Below are 21,584 nucleotides of genomic sequence, written 5' to 3'. Positions count from 1 at the left end.
TAAGAGGGCAGCTATGAGATGTGGCTATAGTCCTGTAATAGGGTAGCAGATAATTTGGTTAAAAGATCTCACCCTAATAAGGGAATGCAGTATGTGGGGATGACTAGGAAGAAGTGAGTAAAGGAGTGTTGCCCAAGCTGACACCAGAGTTGGGGGTTTTGAAGCTTGACTGTCAACTCCCACAACAGTTATAGGGGCTAAGGAAACAGGCCCTTGGAAGGAAGGCAATGTGGAGTGGTTAGCCCTCATGTCGATTAAAAAGGGGATGGAATTACCCTCCATGGCAAGAGTTACCCAAAGCTTGGCATCTGTGATGGTCCAGGGGCTTCGGAAGCAGTCGAGTAGCATCAATCTTCAGTTGCTAAGCCGAGAAGTTCTGTAAAGGAGTCAGCCGGAGAATATTGGGTTTGAATTCCAGGAGCCTTGGGAGTGGCTATAATATGAGCTGGAGAGTCTGATTTCCANGGCTTCCGGAGCAGGCTGGCAGTGTCACTCTTCAGTTTCTAAGCCAAGAAATTCTGGAAAGGAGTCAGCTGGAGAATATTGGGTTTGAACTCCAGTAGACTTGGGAGTGGCTATAATATGAGCCAGACCATCTGATTTCCAGTGAGGTTGCCCAAAGACAGTACACAGCTTAGAGGGAGTCTTGGGCTGTGAGCATTCATTAGCCCAATGTGCAAGCTTTTGGCATTTGAAGCAGGATGGAGCCCCAGGTTGTGGGCACTCCCTGGTCCAGTGGCCAGTTTTCTAACATTTGAAGCAAGGCCCTGGTGGAGGATGGCTTGATGGCGCATCCGACTGTAGTCGCCTGCATACCTGAAAGTTGTCATTGAAACAGTGGCTTACTGAGGAGACAAGCAGTTGCAGCTCTGAAATGAGTTGTCGCTTGGCTGCTTCCCCCCTATTTTTAAAACACCTTAAAGGTGAGGTTGATTATGCCTATTGTACAGTTTGAGGGCGTGAATCTAGTTTTTGAAGTTTTTTCCTAATGTCTAGGGCAGATTGGGTAATAAAATACATATTGAGAGTAAGGTGACCCTCTGGCCCCTCTGGGTCTAGTGGTGTGAAGCGTCTACGAGTTTCTGCCAGGCAGGCCATGAATTGGGCAGGATTTTCATGTTTGCCCTGGGTTGTTTCTTTAAGTTTGTCATAATTAACAGCTTTGTAAGCTGCCCACTTAAGTCCTTCATCTAAGCAAGAGACGATATAGTCATGCTTGGAGGCGAGCCCACCTGGTATTGCCAATTGGGTTCTCCCCTAGGTACTGCCCTGACACCCTCTTGGAGAGCTGGCTTATGGCATCTTTGGGTGTCAGCATAAAATTGAACCAGATTATAAGCCCTGTTTTGTTCATCTGGAGAAAGAGTAGATGTTAGAATGATATGTAAGTAAGTCATTCCAGGTTAAATTGTAGGACTGAGTTAGATATTGAAACTCTTGGATATATTTAGTGGAATCTGATGAAAGAGATCCCAAATGCTGACCAGTTTGGGACAGAGGAAAAGGAACATGCACCCTGAGTATGCCCTCTGCTCCAGCCACTTCTCAAAGGGGAAACTGTTAGATTGAATTGTGTCCCAGAGCCTGTGTGGGATGGGGAAGTGACAGAGGAAATATGCAAGGGAGGGGATGGGGCAGTGGGGAGATAACAGTTCAGTTCAGCCTGATGAGGAGTAGCCTGAGGGGAAGGGAAAGATCAGAAGGGTCTACTAGAGTGAGTAATCTGCACTGGCACTAGGGACAGGGGCATGGATAGGAGGGAAAGAAGGAGAATTTGAAAGGCGTCACATTGGGAGCAGAGTCTGGAAAGGGAGTGAAGTGTGAACAGTGGCTGGACATTGGGGACATCAGATCATTTGCCCATTTTATGACAAAAGTTGTCTAGATCCTGTAGGACAGAAAAATCAAAGGTGCTGTTTTCTGGCCACTTAGAGCCATTGTCCAATGTATATCAAGGCCAAGCAGAATTACAGAAGAAAATAAGACACTTAGAATGCTGCAGGCTAAGGGAGGGGAAGGGAGGAAAGGAGGGTGGGAGATTGCCCATAGTTTAAGAAGAGTGGTGGAGACAAGGACAGTGAATGCATGACCAAGCAGTTTAGCAGGTCTCCCAGACTAAAACTTGGTCTGAACCTGGGGTGAATTGACCAAAGGGGGCATCCCCCAAGTTGATCTGTCACCCTATGAGTGTGAGTGAATGACTGGAGCAGATGTTCCACAATGATCGGTCACTGAAGGAAACCAGTGTCCATGGTGACCAGAGCAAATGTCTCTTTTTTTTTTTTTTTTTGCTATAGAAATGTTTTATTAGGCCAAACTACTTACTATGAAAATGCTTTAAAATGCAGGAGGGGATGTAGAGACTCAAAGAAGCATGTAGTGACAATGGCTATCAGAACACACTTCGGTGATCAGTCACTGAAGGAAAACTGTCTTCCCAGTTCCATGACCAATGTAGGATTTTTTCTGTTCATGAACCTCAAGAAAGTTCTGTCTTTCTTGTCTCCACTGAAAGGAGAAGGAAGCTGACAGGCAGTGAGATGGGCTAAAGAAGAGAGTTGAGGCAAACTGCTTACCTGATCTAAGAATGGTGAGTGGATGCGCGGACTGGTCTGATGAACTTAGGTCATACGTAGGTCTCTTCACAGAGGAAACACAAGGGTAGAGGCAGGAGGTTTGGTCTCCTGTAGGAGTTCCCTCGTCCCAGGTTTTGGCACCGATTGTCACATGTGTCACTCACGTAAAGAGACCACCAGACAAGGCCATTTATTTCACGCTTGGATGCAAGAGGGCCAAGTCTGAGAAAGGAGTTAGGCAAAAGGGGTAGGAGAGGGGATTGGTTATATAGTTGGGGAAAATGGTCAGCTAATGGCGGTAATTTATCTTGGGGAGGGAGAGGGTTTCATGGGATGTGTGATCACAACGGGGGGGGTCATTTATTACAAACAAGCATGAATATATAAGTATGGGGAGTATCAGTTGCAGTCAGAGGGGAGGGTGCAGTAAATTACATAGTTACAGGGGTGGCGGTCTTGAGAAACCCAATGTCCGGGGGAAACTTTGCAAGGTTGAACAGTAGCAATGGATGCAGGTTGCAGCTATTAGTTGTGGGAGGAACAAGTTGTTTTGCCTCTTTCTGTTGCCACCTGGTTACTTCAGACTTCCTGGCTCCTGGGGGCCATCCAGAGGTGTATGTGTGGCTCACCAAGGCTTAAATAGCCAGGCTTAGACTTGGAGGCCTAGTAGGAATCATCCACAGGTACTGCAGAACAGCCAAGATTGCTGCCTGTGCCTTCCTCTTGTAGCTTCATCCCAGAAAGGTACCCGCCAGATGTCAGCCAGAGCTCTATTGTATGAAGTATCTCCCAGTCAAGGATAAATGGTCTGGGAGCTGCCGGGCAAGGACACTTAAGTCTGCTGAAGCTGGACCCACAACTGCCCCTTTTCCCATGTGTTCTTTTCCAGGAAGATGGGGCCTTTATTTATAAGTCCCTGATGGGCTTCTGCCTTTTTTTAGAGATGCCCTGCCCAGCAAGAAGGGAGTCCAGTCACAGTCTGCCTGCAGAGACCTTGGTGAGCTACCGTGGGCTCTTCCCAGTTGCTGTATAAACTTTCCAGTGACTTTGTTTATACACAGGCAAGATTAAAACCACCTACCTGAGCCTCAGCAATGGCGGATGCTGTGCTGGCTGTGAGTATTTCAAGCCAGTGGATCTTAGCTTGCTGGTCTTCGTGGGGCTGGGACCCGCCAAGCCAGATCATTTGGCTCCCTGGCTTCAGCCTCCTTTTTTTCAGGGGAATGAGCAGTTTTATCTCGCTGGCATTTCAGCCGCCACTGGGATATGAGAAAGAAAAAAAAAAAAAACAACCTGCTGTGGCTAAAATGGCTTCCCAGTTTTGTGCTGGAAACCCAAGGTGCTAGTGTGGTAGGCACCAGAGGGAATCTCCTGGTCTGTGGGTTGTAAAGATCATGAGGAAAGCACATTATTTGAGCCAGAGTGTCTGGAAAAGTCCCTAATGGCTCCTTCCCTTGGCTAGGAGAGGGAGTTCTCTGGCTCCTTGTGCTTCCAGGGTGAAAAAGTGCCCCACCCTGGTTTCATTTGCCCTCCTTGGGCTGCACTCACTGTCTAACCAGTCCCAATGAGATGAACCTGGCACCTCTGTTCGATATGCAGAGATCACTCACCTTCTGGCTCGTTCTGGCTGGGAACCAAAGATGGAGCTCTTCCTAGTCAGCCATATTGGTGGAAGTCCCAAATGGAGGTTCATGAAAGCAATCAGAGAGAAAAGACAGCCTTCAAAACACCAAACATTAGGTTGAGTAGTTGCTTTCCCTCATGCTACTCCACAAGGCCTACAGCAGTTCATCAAAATTACCGTTTAATTGTTCTTATCAGTACATGACACCAGCAGCTTTTCTGAGGCCAGAATCCTAGGACTCTATGCTTTCATGGCTTTTATCCCTCAAAACCCCACCAATTTCAAGGTAAAGAGCAAAGAAAATAAAGAGCAAAGAAAAATCACTTTATGTTTCTAGCAAGTTGAGGACAAAAGTAGCCATTTTGAAATATGCCCACAATGTATTTAACAACAGGAACCTACTTTCCAAGGGAAGAAAATTTACTAGACCCTTATTCAATCTGAGGGAAGGACAGCCAACTCAAGCTCACGTTAGTTTTCATATCTCACTTAACTGGAAAAAATTTATAAAAAAGATGAAGCTGAGAAACATTTCTGAATGTCATAGCATAGAAACTCAAGCTCACTGAAAACACCAAGAATCATATTACAGAATACTTCCCTTCTTCCCCACTTAAATACAACATCGATGGATATCCTGTTACAGCAGTGGATTACATCATAAACAGCTGAAAGTTACAATCTCTTTAAGGAGGCATTGTTGGCTTAAAGACATAGGGCAGGAAAAAACCAAGACACTAGAGGAACCCAAAGCCTCCAATATCTACATCTACAACAAACATTAAAAACATCCAGCCTCCTAGCCAGATTAACATGACATCTCACATAAATGCCTGTTTACCTTGGTTTCTATTACCCAATAGATTATGTCTGGCTTTTACCAAAAATTTATAAGGCATACGAAGGGCAAGAAAGAAAACAAACCCACAGTCTGAAGAGCCAAAACAAGCATCAGAAGCAAACTCATATATGACATCAATTTTATAATTATCAGATAGAGAATTTAAAGCAACAATGATTCATAAATTAAGGCATCTAATGGAAAAAAGTAGAGAACATGCAAGAACAGATAGGTAAGGTAAAAAGAGAAAAATTTCTTAAGAAAAAATAGAAATTAAATGATAAAATCCAAAATCATATGGGCATATCAGTAAATTGTACATGGCCAAGGAAAAAATTATTCAGTTTGAAGAGATGTCAATAGAAACTTCTCAAACTAAAATGTGAAACGGAAGAGGAGGTGGGAAACAGAAAAGCAGAATATTTCAAGTAATAGTTGCTGAGAATTTTGCAAATTTAATGAAAAAATTAATTTTGCAAAACAAATATAAACATCATGGTCCTGTTTTCCAAAATCAGGTTTTGACACGTATTAGATGTCCAGTAATTTTTTTTTTTAGATGGAATTTTGCTCTTGTTGCCCAGGCTGGAGTGCAATGGCACAATCTTGCCTCACCGCAACCTCCGCCTCCTGGGTTCAGGCAATTCTCCTGCCTCAGCCTCCCAAGTAACTGGGATTACAGGTGTGTGCCACCATGCCTAGCTAATTTTGTATTTTTAATAGAGACAGGATTTCTCCATGTTAGTCAGGCTGGTCTTGAACTTCCGACCTCAGGTGATCCACCCACTTCAGCATCCCAAATTGCTGGGATTACAGGTGTGAGCCATTGCACCTGGCCAATGTTCAGTAAATTTTATTATATGGGTGGGTGTTGAACAATGAGAACACATGGACAGAGGGAGGGGAGCATTACACACTGGGATCTGTTGAGGGGAAATAGGGGAGGGATGGTGAGGGGTGGGGAGAGATAGCAAGGGGAGAGATGCCAGATGCAGGTGATGGGGAGGAAGGCAGCAAAATCACACTGCCACGTGTGTACCTATGCAACAATCTTGCATGTTCTTCACATGTACCCCAAAACCTAAAATGCAATAAAATAAATAAATGGAAAAAAAAGTTTTATTATATGAATGGGTGAATGGAAATGAAAAACAACTGAAATAGAGATATAGAGAGGTTGAACAGAAGCAAAGCTTTATAAAAGATGAGTAGATGCCTATTCCACATATTTTTTAATTTTATTTTTATGCATTTAAATAACATTTGCCTTAAAAAATAAAAATAGAATCCTTACAGGACACTGAGGAGGATAGATACCACCAAGGCATATCATATGCAAACTGCATATGAAGATCATATGAATTTGAAAACAAAGAGAAGATCTTGAAAGAAGCCATAGGATCATACTTCACATTGCAAAGCATGCAAGCAAGAAGCGAGTGGAATGTTTGCTTTGTTTGGATGCTAATTTTTAAATTTTAAATCCAAGGTTCTCCAATATTTGAAGTATTGAATGAAGAATAAAGGAAAAACACCAACCTCAAATTTTGTATTCACCAAAATTATTCAAAAGCAAAAGAAAATGATTTTCTCAGACAAGTAATTATAAATTTATTTTTAGTAGATCTGCCTGTAACAAATGTTAAAAGATACTCTTCAGAGAGTAGATAAATGGTGGCGAGAAACTCAGATCTATCTAAATAAAGGAAAAGTGTCAGAGAAAGACTAAATAAAGTAAAATAAATATTTTATTTGTATTAATTGACACAGCTAACAAGTGAGCACCCTACCACACTGCTGCTGCTGCTGCTGGAACATGCAAACGAGGATGGGTCCCGCTGTCACCACAGTCCCTGACAACTCAGAAAGCCAGTGTGTCTTCTTTTCTCCAAATGACCACACTAACTATACAACAAGAGTTCTGAGCCAGCCTGAGATGGCTGAAATGACATAAATAGAAATCAGAATATAGATAGGAATGAAGATTATTTAGATGTAGGAATATGTCGAAATGCAATCCATAAATGGTAAGAATCACAATAAAATAGTGTGGGAGCTGACAAACAAAATAGCCAAAATATAAAAGAAAGTAACCAACCAGACAGAGCCAAAAAACACACTACAAGAATTTTATAATGCAATTATAAATATTAATAGCAGAATAGACTAAATAGAGGAAAGAATCACAGAGCTTGAAGATTGGCTTTGTAAAATAAGACAGACAAGAATAGAAAAAAAAGAATGAAAAGGATTAGAAACCTTTGAGAAATATGGAATTATGTAAAGAGATTGAATCTATGACTTACTGGTTTTCCTGAAAGAGATTAAGAGAATGGAACCAACTTGGAAAACATTTCTCAGGATATCTTCCATGAGAACCTTCTCAAGATATCTAGAGGGTCCAATATTCAAATTCAAGAAAGGCAGAGAACCCCAGTAAGTTACTTCACAAGAAGTATTTATTTCTATCCCCAAGACACATAATCATCAGATTCTCCAAGGTCAAAATGAAAGAAAAAATGTTAAAGGCAGCTAGAGACAAAGGCCAAGTCACCTACAAAGGGAAACTCATCACACCAACAGTGAATCTCAGCAGAACCCCTACAAGCCAGAAAAGATTGGGGGTCAATATTCAACAGTCTTAGAGAAAATAAAAACCCAGAATTTCATATCCAGCCAAAGTAAGCATAACAGGCAAAGAAGATACATGATCCTTTTCAGACAAGCAAATTGTAAGGAAATTTATTAAAAACAAACCTACCATATAAGAGCTCTTGATAGAAGTGCTAAATATGGAAAGGAAAGACTACTCTCAGCCTCTATACACAGTCCAATGACACTATAAAGCAACCATCTAAACAAGTCTGCAAAATAACCAGCTAACATCAGGATGACAGGATCAAATCCACACATATCAATAATAATCTTGAATGTAAATGGGCTAAAATGCCCCTTTAAAAGGCACAGAGGGCAAGATAAAGAACAAGGACCCATTGGTATGGTGTCTTCAAGAGACCTACCTTAAATCAGCAAAGGTCAAAAAAGACAAAGAAGGGGATTATATAATGATAATGAGTTCAATTCAACAAGAAAACCTAACTATCCTAAATATATAAGCACCCAAAATAGTAGCACCCTGATACATAAAGCAAGTTCTTAGAGACTTTCAAAGAGATCTAGACTTCCACACATTAATAGTGGGAGACAAAGATATTCAGGACCTAAAATCAGTACCAGATAAAATGGATATGATAGACATTTACAGAATTCTCCATTCCAAAACAACAGGATAATTCTCATTGCCACATGGCACATAATCTAAAATAAATCACAAAATCAGGAATTAGACACCCCTCAGCAATAGCAAAAACTGAAATCATGCCAGTTTCCTGGACCAGAGCACAATCAAATTAGAAATCAAGGCTAATAAACTCACTAAAAATCATACAATTACATGAAAATTGAATAACCTGATCCTAAACTACTTCTGGGTAAATAAGAAAATTAAGGCAGAAATCAATAAGTTTTTTTAAACTAATGAGAACAAAGATACAACATAGCAGAATTTCTGGGACACAGTTAAGGCGTGTTAAGAGGGAAATTTATAGTACTAAATATCCACATCAAAAAGTTAAAAAGATCTCAATTTAACAACCTAACATTATGATTAAAATAACTAGATAACTAAGAGAAAAATAACTCCAAAGACAGTGGAAGGCAAGAAATAACCAAGATAAGACCTGAACTGAAGGAAACTGAGACATGTAAAACCATTCAGAACACCAACAAATCCAGGAGTTGTTTCTTTAAGATAATCAAATAGATAGACCACTAGCTGAACTAGTATGTTTAGTAAATAAAGTATGTTTAGTAAATAAATATGAAAAAAGAGAAGATCCAAGTAACTCAAAGAATATTATATACACCTCTATGTACGTAAACTAGAAAATCTAGAAGAAATGGATAAATTGCTAGACACATATACCTTCCCAAGACTGAGCCAGGAAGAAGTTAAATCCCTGAACAGACCAATAAGAAGCATCAACATTGAACCAGTAATAAATATTCTACCAACCAATACAAGCCCAGGTCCAGATGGATTCACAGTTAAATTCTACCAGATGTGCAGAGAACAGCTGGTACTATTCCTACTGAAACCAATCCAAAACGTTGAGGAGAAGGAACTCCTCTTTAACTCATTCTTTTAAGCCAGAGTCATCCTGATACCAAAACCTAGCAGAGACACACATACAGAAAAGAAAACTTCAGGTCAATATCTTTGAAAAATATCAATGCAAAAATCCTCAGTATAATACTGGAAAACTGAATCCAGAAACACATCGAAAACCATGATCAAGTAGGCATTATCCCTGGGATGCAAGGCTGGTTTAATTTCTGCATGGAGAAAATGTGTTTTTTGTCCTTAGATCTGTTTATATGATGAATTACATTTATTGATCTTCATATAAATCAAAATACAAATCAGAAATGGCTTCCAATAAATTTCAACACTACTTCATGTTAAAAAACTGTCAATAAAGTAGGTATTGAAGGAACATACTTCAAAATAATAAGAGCAATTTATGACAAACCCACAGCCAATATCATACTAGATGTACAAAAGCAAGGAAGCATTCCCGTTGAAAACCAGCATAAGACAAGGTTGCCCTCTTTCACTGCAACATAGTATTGGAAGTTCTGGCCAGAGTAATCAGTAAGAAAATGAAATAAAGGACATTCAAATAGGAGGAGAGGAAATCAAACTATCCCTGTTTGCAGATGACATAATCCTACATCTAGAAAACTGCATATCATGGCTCAAAAGCTCTGCTTCTTAAGCTGATAAACCAAGTTCACCAGTTTCAGTATACGAAAATGGCATTAAAAAGTCTCTAACATTTTACACACCAACAACAGTCAAGCAGGAGCTGAATCAGGAACAGAATCTCATTCACAATTGCCACAAAAATAAAAATACCTAGGAATACAGCTAACCAGAAAGGTGAACGATCTCTACAAGGTAAATTACAAACTACTGCTCAAAAAAATCAGAGATGACACAAATGGAAAAACATTCCATGCTCATGGATAGGAAGAATCAATATGGCTAAAATGGCCATATTATCCTAAGCAATTTATACATTCAATGATCTATTAAACTACCAATGACATTCTTCACAAAACTAAAAAACAAAAAAACCCAAAATTGTCTTAAAATTAATATGGAAGAAGAAAACAGTTCAAAAAGTCCAGGTAATCCTAAGCAAAAAGAACAAAACTGGAGGCCTCACAAAACTGGGCTTCAAACTATACACTACAGGGCTACAGTAACAAAAATAGCATGATACTGGTACAGAAACAGACACACAGAACAATGAAATGAGTAGAAGGCATGGAAATATAGCTGCACACCTATGACTATCTGATCTTTTATAAAATTGACAAAAACAAGCAATGTGGAAAGAACGCCCTATTCAATAAATGGTTCTGGGATAACTGGCTAGCCATAGGCAGAAGATTGAAATGGACACCTTCCTTATATTGTATTAAAAATTAAATGTAAAATCCCAAACCATAAAAAGCCCTGAAGACTACCTAGGCAATACCATTCTGGATATAGGAATTGGCAAAGATTGTATGACAAAAATGGCAAAAGCAATTGCCACAAAAGCAAAAAATGACAAATGGGATCTAATTCGAGGAAAGAGCTTCTGCAAAGGCAAAGAAACTATCAACACAGTAAATAGATAATCTATAGAATGGTAGAAAACTTTTGCAAACTAGGCATTTGACAAAGATCTAATATTCAACATCTATAAGGAACTTAAAAATTTTTCAAGAAAAAAACCATTAAAATAGGCAAAGAACAAAAAGGGACACTTTTCAAAAGAAGACATACATGTGCCCAAAACGCATATGAGAAAAGCTCAATATCACTGATTATTAGAGAAATGAAAACCAAAACCACAATGAGATATCACTTCATGCCAGTTAGCATGGCTATTATTAAAAGGTTTAAAAATGACAGATGCTGACAAGGTTGTGGAGAAAAGGGAATGCTTACACACTGTTGGTGACAGTATAAATTAGGTCAACTATTATGGAAAACAGAGTGTTTTCCTCAAAGACCTAAAGGCAGAACTACCATCTGACCCAGGAATTTCACTACTGGGTGTACTTAAAGGAATATACTTATATACTTACATACTTATAAGAATATACATCATTCCATTATAAAGACACATATACATGTGTGTTCATTGCAGTATTATTTAAAACAGCAAAGACATGGAATCAACCAAAATGCCCATCAATGATAGACTGGATAAAGAAAATGTGGTATGCATATACCATGGAATAACATGCAGCCATCAAAAAGGACAAGATTATGTTCTTTGCAGGAACATGGCTGGAGCAAAAGGCTATTACCTTTAGCAAACTAATGTATGAACAGAAAAAAATATCACATGTTCTCACTTATAAGTGGAAGCTAAATGATGAGGACACATGGACACATAGAGGACAACAACAGACATTAGGGCATACTGGAGTGTGGAGGGTAAAAGGAGGTAGAGAATCAGGAAACATAACTAATGGGTACTATGCTTAATACCCTGGGTAACAAAATAATCTGTACAACAAACCCCTATGACACACCTCTCAAATCAAAAGATGTACAGTGTCTGAATGGATGAAATAAACAGGACCCATTGAAACACACTTCACCTACAAAGATAACATATACTGCAAATGAAAGAGTAGAAAAAGATATTCATTGCCAATGGAAACCAAAAAAAGATCAGAAGTAGCTATACTTATAAGAACAAATAAAGAAGGTCATTATATAATGGCAAAGGGGTCAATCCAGCAACAGAACATAATAATTATAAATATATATGCTAACACTGGAGCACCCAGATGTACAAAGCAAACATTTTTAGAGCTAAAGGGAGAAATAGACCCCAAAACAGTAACTGGAGAGTTCAACACCTTATTTTCAGCATTGGTCAGATCTCCCAGGCACTCAACAAAGAAACATCTGATATGATTTGGCTGTACCCACCCAAATCTCATCTTGAATTGGGTTCCCATAATCTCCACATGTGGGAGGGGCCTCATGGGAGGTAACTGAATCATGGGGGTGATTACCTTCATGCTTTTCGCATGATAGTGAATAAGTTCTTATAATATCTTATGGATTTATAAGAGGTTTTTCCTCCCTTTTGCTTGGCACTTCTCCTTGTTGTCACCATGTAAAGATGACGTGTTTACTTCCCTTTCCACCAAATAATAATGAAAACATAACATACCACAATGTATGGGATACAGTGAAAGCAGTACTAAGCAGGAAATTTATAGCCCTAAGTGCCTACATCAAAAAAAGAAGAAAAATGTTGAAAAATAACCTAGCAATGCATCATGAAGAACTAGAAAAGCAGAGCAAACTGAGCCTAAAATTAGTGGGAGGAAATAATACAGATTATGTCAGAAATAAGTGAATTTGAAATAAAACAACACAAAACATTAATAAAACAAAAAGTTATTTTTTCAAAAGCTTAACAAAACTGACAAATCTCTAGCCAGACTAATGAAGAAAAAAAGAAAGAAGACCCAAATAAATAAAATTAGAGATATAAAGGAGACATTGTAATTGATACTGCAGAAATTCAAAGGATCATTAATAGCTACTATGAGAAAGTATATACCAATAAATTGGAAAATTTAGAGGAGATGGATAAATTCTAAGACACATGCAAAACATGCCAACATTGAACTATGAAGAAATCCAAAACGTGAACACAACAATAAGATTGAATCCATAATAAAACGTTTCCCAGTAAAGAAAGGACCAAACCCAATATATCGACTACTGAATTCTACCAAACATTTAGGGAAGAACTAATGGCAACTCCACCCAAACTATTATAAAACATAGAGGAGAAATGGATACTTGCAAATTCATTCTACAAGGCTGGTATTATCCTGATGCCAAAACCAGACAAAGGGGTAGAAAGAAGCGAAAAACTACAGGCCAATATCTCTGTTAACTATTGATGAAAAAATCCTCAACAAAATACCAGTATACCAAATTCAACAATATATTAGAAAAATCATTTATCCTGAAGTATGTTTTCCAACTTTGTTCTATTCTCCTCATTTCTGTCTGGTACCCCAATCAGTCACAGATTTTGACCTTTTACATAGTCCCATATTTCTCAGAGGTTTTATTCATTCCTTTTCATTGTTTTTCTCTATTCTTGACTGCCTTATTTTAGAAAGATAGTCTTCAAGCTCTGAGATTATTTCTTCTGCTTGGTCTATTTTGCTATTGATACTTGTGATACAGTCATAAAATGAGATATTATTCTAAGAAAAAAAATGAGCTAGCAAGACATAAAAATGCATGAAAGAAACAAATCCATTCTAAATGAAAGGAGGAATGGGTGAATAAAGCTTAGGAGATTTGACTTTCTAGGACAATGAAACTATTCTATATGATACTATAATGATTAATACATACCATTGTGCATTTGCCAAAAAACACATGTATTAGTTCATTCTCATGCTGCTATGAAGAAATACCCAAGACTGCGTAATTTATAAAGAAAAGAGATTTCATTGACTCACAGTACTGCATTGCTGTGGAGACCTCAGAAAACTTACAATCATGGCAGAAGGGGAAGCAAACACGTTGTTCTTCACATGGTGGCAGAAAGGAGAATTGAACCAAGAGGAACTGAAAGAAACATGTTGATTAAATTTAACTGGTATCTTAGATAGGATTTTAGAATACAAAAATATATGTATATAGTGTAAAAAAAAAAACTAAATCAACTATGGACTTGAGTAAACAATAATATATCAATATTTATTTGTTGTTACAAGTGTAACATAGTAATGAAAGATGTTCAAGGCAATATGAAGACACATATTCTCCTTATCATTTAAGTAACTACAAGGTATTTAATGGTATCCCTTAGTGTAATGTCTAAGGCCAAAATATTTAATACAAAACTAAATTGATAAAATTAGGCCAAGCCAACATGAACACAATTGAGGATTCTGAGTGTATATGACAAAAAGAAAATGAAAAAAAACTGAAATTATGCATTTTGGTCAAGAATATAGCTTAGCTGTATTCTATTAAAAATTCAGCAGCTGAAAAATGACTTGAAAAAATTTAGAAACAATTCAGATAAACTATGTTATAGAATATAATTGAGCTTTAATGAGAAAATTTTCAGATTCAATGAGGGCATCCACTGTGAATATATAAATTATATGAGAAAGTACAGTACTCAAAATAGTCTCTTTCATATATTAAACTAAGCATAAGAGATTGTGAATAATACAATATTAACTATGTAAGGGATTTATAACATGGTTGATTAGCAAATTCAAGCATTAAAATTAGCCTTCAGTTCTAAGGAATAAATCTGATGAACTGGTATCTACACATTCTGAGCTTTACAGTTGATTCAAGTGTTACAAAAATTATTGCTGCTGAATGAACAAAAATATGTGTTATTAAAGTAACATATTTTGTAATAATTTAAATTTAATTACTTTCATAGTCAATTAAATTTTTAACTCTCAAAAACCTTTTCAGGTAGGAGGGAAATTATTTCCATTCTAGAAATAAGATAACTGGGGATTCAAAAATAAGTCATGTAAGGTTAAATCAAATTTGAACCCAAATCCCCAGCTCCCTAGCACTTAGTATGTGCTCATTAAATATAAATGGAGAGCACAATTCCTCTGTTAACACAAGTGTTTTAAACCATTTACTTCAGAATAAAGCACATTATTGCATGTTTACTATGTGACAGCCTCTGTGCCCTTTGCTGGGAATACAATATGAGAAAAATATGTTTCATATAATCTGCATTCCCCAAGTATCAATTTCGTGATTCAGATATTGGCTTTGGGATCCTTCTCATGTTTCAAGAATTCTTTGGTGGTTTGTACTGCAGAGGTATTATTCTAGATATGTAATATTAATAGTTTGTCAAAAGGTAGGCTGATAATAATCAAAAATATCCCTGCAACATAATCCACTTGAGAATCTGAAATCAACAACCAGTTGTTGGGAAACTAAAATCTCTCCTGCCACTTAAGAGAACACCCATGTTTATTGACTGAAAATAATAGACTTTCTTATAATTCATTTACAATGTTTTGATAATTAACTTAAATAGTAGATATATATCTTGAGAAATGTCTGTACATATCCTTTACCCACTTTTTAAAGGTGTTACTTGTTTTTATCTTGGTGAGTTAAGTTGGTTGTAGATGTGGTATGTTAGTTCTCTGTCAGATGCATGGTTTGTGAATATTTTGTCTCATTCTATATATGGTCTGTTTACTCTGTTGATAATTTCTTTTGCTATGCAGAACATTTTTAGTTGAATTAAGTCACATTTGTCTATTTTTGTTTGATAGCATTTCCTTTTGAAGTCTTAATCATGAATTATTTGCCTAGGTCAATGTCTAGAAGAGTTTTCTCTAGGTTTTCTTCTAGGATTTTGTATCTTTCAGGTCTTACAGTTAAATATGTAATCCATTTTGAGTTAATTCTTGTATACAATGACAAAAATACCAAAAAAATTCTCGACATCACTAGTCATCAGAGAAATGTACAATGAAATATCATCTTACGCCATTAAGAATGAGCATTATTAAATAGACAAACAACAGATGTTGGTGAGGATGCAGAGAAAAGTCTTCCATTTTCTCTGCATCCTCACCAATATCTGTTATTTTGAGAATGTAAATTAGTACAGTCTCTATGGTAAACAGTATTGAGATTTCAAATAGCTTAAAATACAATGGCTATATGAGCCAGCATCCCCACTACTGGTCATCTATCAAAGGAAAATAAATCATTACATAAAAATATACTTGCTTGTATGTTTATCACAGCACTATTCATAATACCAAAGTCATGAAATCAACCCAATTGTCCATCAACAGATGATGGGACAAAGAAAATGTAGTATATATGCAGCCACAAAAAAGAATGGAATTATGCCTTTTGTGGCAACATGGATGGAGCTGGAGGCCATTATGCACAGTGAAATAAACATAAAATCAAATAACACATATTCTCCTTATAAGTAGGAACTAAACATTGAGTAATCATGGACATATAGATGGAAATAATAGACACTGGGGACTTCAAAAAGGGGGAAAGAGGTGTGAGTTGAAAAATTACCTACTGGGTGCACTTTTTACTATTTGGGTGATGAACACATTAGAAGCCTAAACCACGCCATTATGCAACATATTTATGTAACAAACCTGCACATATACCCCATGAAACTACAAAAATAAGTAAATAATTATACACACACACGCACGCATGCACACATACACACTTGGCTTATAGAATTTTTATGACAAAATATACACCTTAATATGAAGATATAGTGAAAAAGGTTTAACTATTAAATTCCATTCAACTCTTATTGTCTTTATATAATAATATTATAAGTTCTTTAGACACACACACACATATTTGCTAGGAGGAGGAGGAGGAAAAGAAGGTGGGGGAGAAGGAGAAAGAAGAGGAGGAAGAAGAGAGGAAAATAAATTATAATCTTTGTGTAGCCAATAGATCTTTGTCAGAGGTCTATTTTGACCTAAAACACCCAGTCTTTCTATTATCTAGCAAAATAACAATCTGGTGCAAATTTTTATTATTCTTATTACTGAATTGCATTTATTTGAAAGGCTAAATCCTCATTCTGGGCATGCTTAATATGTAAATGTGTTACTGAACAGAATTTTTATCTTCACTTTATTACCCTATACATCGAAGCAGAAAATTTTTAAGAGACCCTACACTGCCACACACATCTCTGCTTGGGCCCCTAAAGGATTAGTTGGTATTCTTTTGTTCTACACATTAATGGCTAAAATTACATTAGCAAAAGCCTAGCTGATTTGAAAGGCTTTTCTTATCCATGTTGGCTAGTGTGTCCTAAAGGACTTAGCCCACTGTACCAAATTCTTCACTGCTGGCCAAAAGATGTCTAGATGTGTATGAAAGTAATTTTCTACTTTCCATTACCATCTGTTCTCAAATTGTCTTTTCATGTAGATCTGACAGATGCTCTGGGACTGCCTTCTCATTTCTCTGTGCATTTTCTTCCTAAAACTAAGTTGGATCTTTTCTCCCCCCACCGCACACCTGCCTTGGCTGCAGCTGCTCCCTGGAACACTTGCAGGGTATTCATTATGGATAATTGAGATATCCTTCCAAACCACCTTACCATTAATTATTTAGTTGCATCAAATTTCCTCTTTTAAAAATCAGAGATACATTGGTTTTAAACATGACACATATGGCAAACTTAATTTTTTTACCTTTTAATAATACATTCCAAATTTTCAATACCATAACATTTTTATCACTTTCGCTTTGGCTAAAATCAGATGAAATTTAAGTATATTGGCATGTTGGGATAATTTGTGAAATATTTAATTATCTAATATTTAATTATGTATGTACAGGACCAGTTATACAATTCACAAGGTCTAGCACAAAATGAAAGTGCAAAGCTCCTTGTTCAAAATTTATTAAATCATGTTCTGGTGGTGTTAAGGCATTAAACAAAGCATGAGGCTCCTGTAAGCACAGAGCATCATGTGACTTCACTTGTTGCATACTCATGAAACCAGATCCTGTCTACATATAGCATTTTTTTTTTTCTGATCAAAGCTCATATATTAGAAATAATAGGTAATTAAATTTTCAAAACTTTATATTCACGATGAAAATTCTGGTGTAGCTTCAGTAATGTTTAACATTTTTCTATAAACTGTTTAATCAATTCTTTAATATTACTGAGTTGTTAAATTTTTTCTGCTAATACAGTGTTCTTTGATTTTTGTACTGTTCTTGAATTCCTTATTTTGAAGTCCTAAAGGTTAAGACAAAGGGTTTTGAAGATAGAGTCAGTGTGAATGTCAGCTCCAACACATACTGTCTCATGACCCTAGCAGGGTCCTTACCTCTCTAGGCCTTCATTTACTAATAGACAAAATGAAGTTAAGAATGACATACATCTCCTAGTGTTTTCTTTTGTTTTTGTTTTTAATGGGGATTAAACAAGTTAAATTAGTAATGACTCTAGGATAGTGTCTAAACATAGAAGGAGCATATGAATGTTAAATATTAGTTGTTTATTAAAACTAGCTTCTAAGCCCTAATTCTGGTATCATCCTCTGTTGATACTCATTGTAAGCACATCTTCTGCCTTTGTTTCCTCTTTTCTGTCTCTCTTCATTTATTCTATCATATCATTTGATACAGATACTGTATTTCCTTCCTGTGTATTATACATTCTCATAAATCTGAAGTTTCCAACTCTCAAAATCGCCCTCAAATTGTTCTACTAGTAACCTTTCTGTGTCCATTGTGAGATCCTGAAGATGGTGATAATGAATTCAGCTTTCATGACCACTTGAATCTTATAAACTGATGCCTTTATAGCTTTTTGGCACATTCCTCTTTCTACAACTCATGAACCTTATTTATATAATTCAGTCCTTGCCTATCAGGCTATGCATAAACACAAGAGACATCATCCGTATTTTGAATAACTGCATTTGAAAATGCAAAACTTTCTCCTGTATGCAGTAAGTTTTGTTCTTTCACTGCTTCATATCAAAATAACTCAATTGCAGAGCTCTAGCTTAGACTAATTGCCACAGGTCTGAGAAACCCTAAAATCTATCCATCTTCAATGGGAACTGAAGTAAACATTCACTATTTACCTTAATCAAACTAAATGTCTAAGCCTTTATGCTACCCTGTGTCACAGGGTTCTTTATCCTTGTTTTACTGAGCACATCCATAATCCTATTCAAACCCCTTTCCTCTCCTTTCCTTTAAGTCTTTTCAATATGTCCACTAGAAGACCCAATTTGTGATAAGAAGACTCACTATGTTCTCACTTTCTTCTTAGACTATGTCCTCCACTTTCTTACCTTAGGATTACTTGAATGTGCGTTGAGGATCTAGTTTCTAATGATACTCCTGGAGTGAAAGCTGTGTCTCTCCAGATATCATATCTGTGAGACAAACAGCCTGAAGGATGGCTTATTGTCTTAATTAGGGTATCAGCCAATATTACCTGTTGAACAATAAGCTTTCATGTTAGTAAATATGCAAACTATGAATCCTTGAATCTTTGAATCCCTTAAATTCAGTGTTGATATTGAGATATGATGTTCTGTTCCAGTCATTATGTTGACTGTTACCTATGACCAGCATCTGAGAAAGCCATCTCACAAAGACTCTCTATAACCAAGAAATTAATACAGAGCCTTCACCACTGAAAGCACACAGAGTTGAAGCCAGGTGACTATAAATATTAATGTCACATTCTCAAAGAGATGTTGTGTTTAACTTTTAAGCATTTGTCTTATGAATCTTACCACACTGTTCTGGGATATGTGCAAATTTTACTACTTTTGAAATTTGCATATAGGTTTATTAATAATCATACACAAATATGTATATGCTTTCCCTCTTTTTGCTATTTTATGTATTCCTTTTCTCCTCATTTAATATCACCTTATCTGGAATTTACTTTGTTATGTGGTTAGAGCTAACATTTTTGGTTTTCTAATGACTAACCTAGCTGTTTAAGTATCATTACTGCAATTATTTTTGTATGGTTTGGGCATTATATATGAGTCAAGTGGTTTTCCTATTCTACCTTTATCATACCACATTTGTTATAAACTAATTTCATAGTTATGTGGAACAATTTTTAGGCCTTCTACTATACTAAGTGCCTTTAGCTCTCTAAGCACCACTCTATTTCAATAATTGCTGAAAATGAGGATTGTCTTAGTTCTTTGGAATGCTACAAAGGAATACCCAAGGTTGAGTAATTTATAAAGATAAGAGGTTTGTTTGCCTTATAGTTCTGCAGGCTATACAAGAAGCATGACAACAACCAGCATTTGCTTCTGGTGAGAGCTTCAGACTGCTTACACCCATGGCAGAAGATAAACAGAAGCCAGCTCTTCAGAGATAAAGTGGTAAGAAAGAGGCAAGACAGAAAAAGAAATAGATGCCAGGGTTTTTCAACAACTAGTCCTTGAGGGTACCTAAAAGTGAGACTTATGCACTCCTGTGAGTGTAGCACCAAGCTACTGATGAAGAATTCACCCCTACATCCCAAACACCTCCCACCAAGCCACACCTTCAACACTGGGAATCCAATTTCAATGTGAAATTTAGTGGGTCCAAACACACTCTAGCAATGATGATGATCATGATGATTATGATCATGGTTTCAGCATACAAGGAGCCAAGACTCCTCATTAGTCTCCTTTCCTAAATAGTCCTAGCTATTTTGGTTAATTATTTTATGACTCTGTCATGTCTAAGAAAGAAGTTCCTGATGATATTTTGGTCATAATTGCAGTAATTATATTGATTAGTTGTAGGCAATTAGCAACATTACAGTGGTCATTTTTTCTATCAAAGAACACAGACCACTGTATCCATTTATTTAGATGTTCTTAATCTACAGTAAAAATTTTTTTATTTAAAGTATTCTGATTTTTCTTTATTATATATTGTGATGGTTAATATTGAATGTCAACTTAATTGGATTGAAGGATACAAAGTATGGTTCCTGGGTGTGTCTGTGAGGGTGTTGCCAAAGGAGACTAACACTTAAGTCAGTGGACTGGGAGAGGCTGACCCACCCTCAATCTGGGTGGGCACCATCTAATCAGCTGCCAGCACAGCTAGAATAAAGCAGGCAGAAGAGGTTGGAAAGGGCAGACTTTCTGAGACTTCTGACCTTCCTCTTTTTCCTGTGCTGGACACTTGATGTCCTTGAACAGCAGACTCCAAGTTATTCAGCTTCTGGGCTCTTAGACTTACATCAGTGGTTTGCCAGGGCTCTCGGGCCTTTGGCCACTGACTAAAGGCTGCACTGTCATCTTGTCTACTTTTGAGGTTTTGGGACTTGGACTGGTCTACCACTAGCTTCCTTGCTCCTCAACTTGCAGACAACCTGTAGTGGGACTTTTCCTTGTGATTGTGTAAGTCGATTCTCCTTAATAAGCTCCCTTTCATATATACATATGTCCTGTTAAGTCCATCCCTATTGAGAACCCTGACTAATACAGATTTTGGTACCAGGAGTGGTTCTAGAGGAACAGAATTTTAAGGATGTATTTCTTTAGTTGGTTTTGGGATTTTTGGAGTTGGCTGCTTAATATGATTAGACACCAAAATGTTAAGGATTCTACTTTTAATAGTATAAAGAACACTGATAGTCTTTGGTGTGAACTGTTTAGAAAGTTAGGCAAAATGAAAGCATTTGATACTCCTGATTCACTACTCGTGAGAGACAAGGAGTTTAGTGACTCTGTACATAATACCTTTGACTATATGTGGAGAACCAAGGAATATAATGAAGTTGGTTGGTTGCTCCTAAGTTCACTGGGCAAAATGATGAACTAAAAAGATGAGCTCAGGCATTCTAACTCCCAGTTCCATACGCACATC

General features: G+C 37.1%; 1 long non-coding RNA gene across 1 annotated transcript; it reads left to right on the top strand.

Moving 5' to 3' along the window:
• Positions 1 to 2,510: 2,510 nt before the first annotated feature.
• Positions 2,511 to 20,020, top strand: LOC108306760. The gene is made up of 3 exons (XR_001826267.2): positions 2,511 to 2,590; positions 19,291 to 19,409; positions 19,990 to 20,020. It is a non-coding gene; the product is annotated as an uncharacterized LOC108306760 (long non-coding RNA).
• The last annotated feature ends 1,564 nt before the right edge of the window (positions 20,021 to 21,584 follow it).

Source organism: Cebus imitator, unplaced genomic scaffold (assembly GCF_001604975.1).
Source record: "Cebus imitator isolate Cc_AM_T3 unplaced genomic scaffold, Cebus_imitator-1.0 Scaffold74, whole genome shotgun sequence".
NCBI classification, from domain to species: domain Eukaryota; kingdom Metazoa; phylum Chordata; class Mammalia; order Primates; family Cebidae; genus Cebus; species Cebus imitator.
This window is presented reverse-complemented; position numbering and strand designations above follow the sequence as displayed.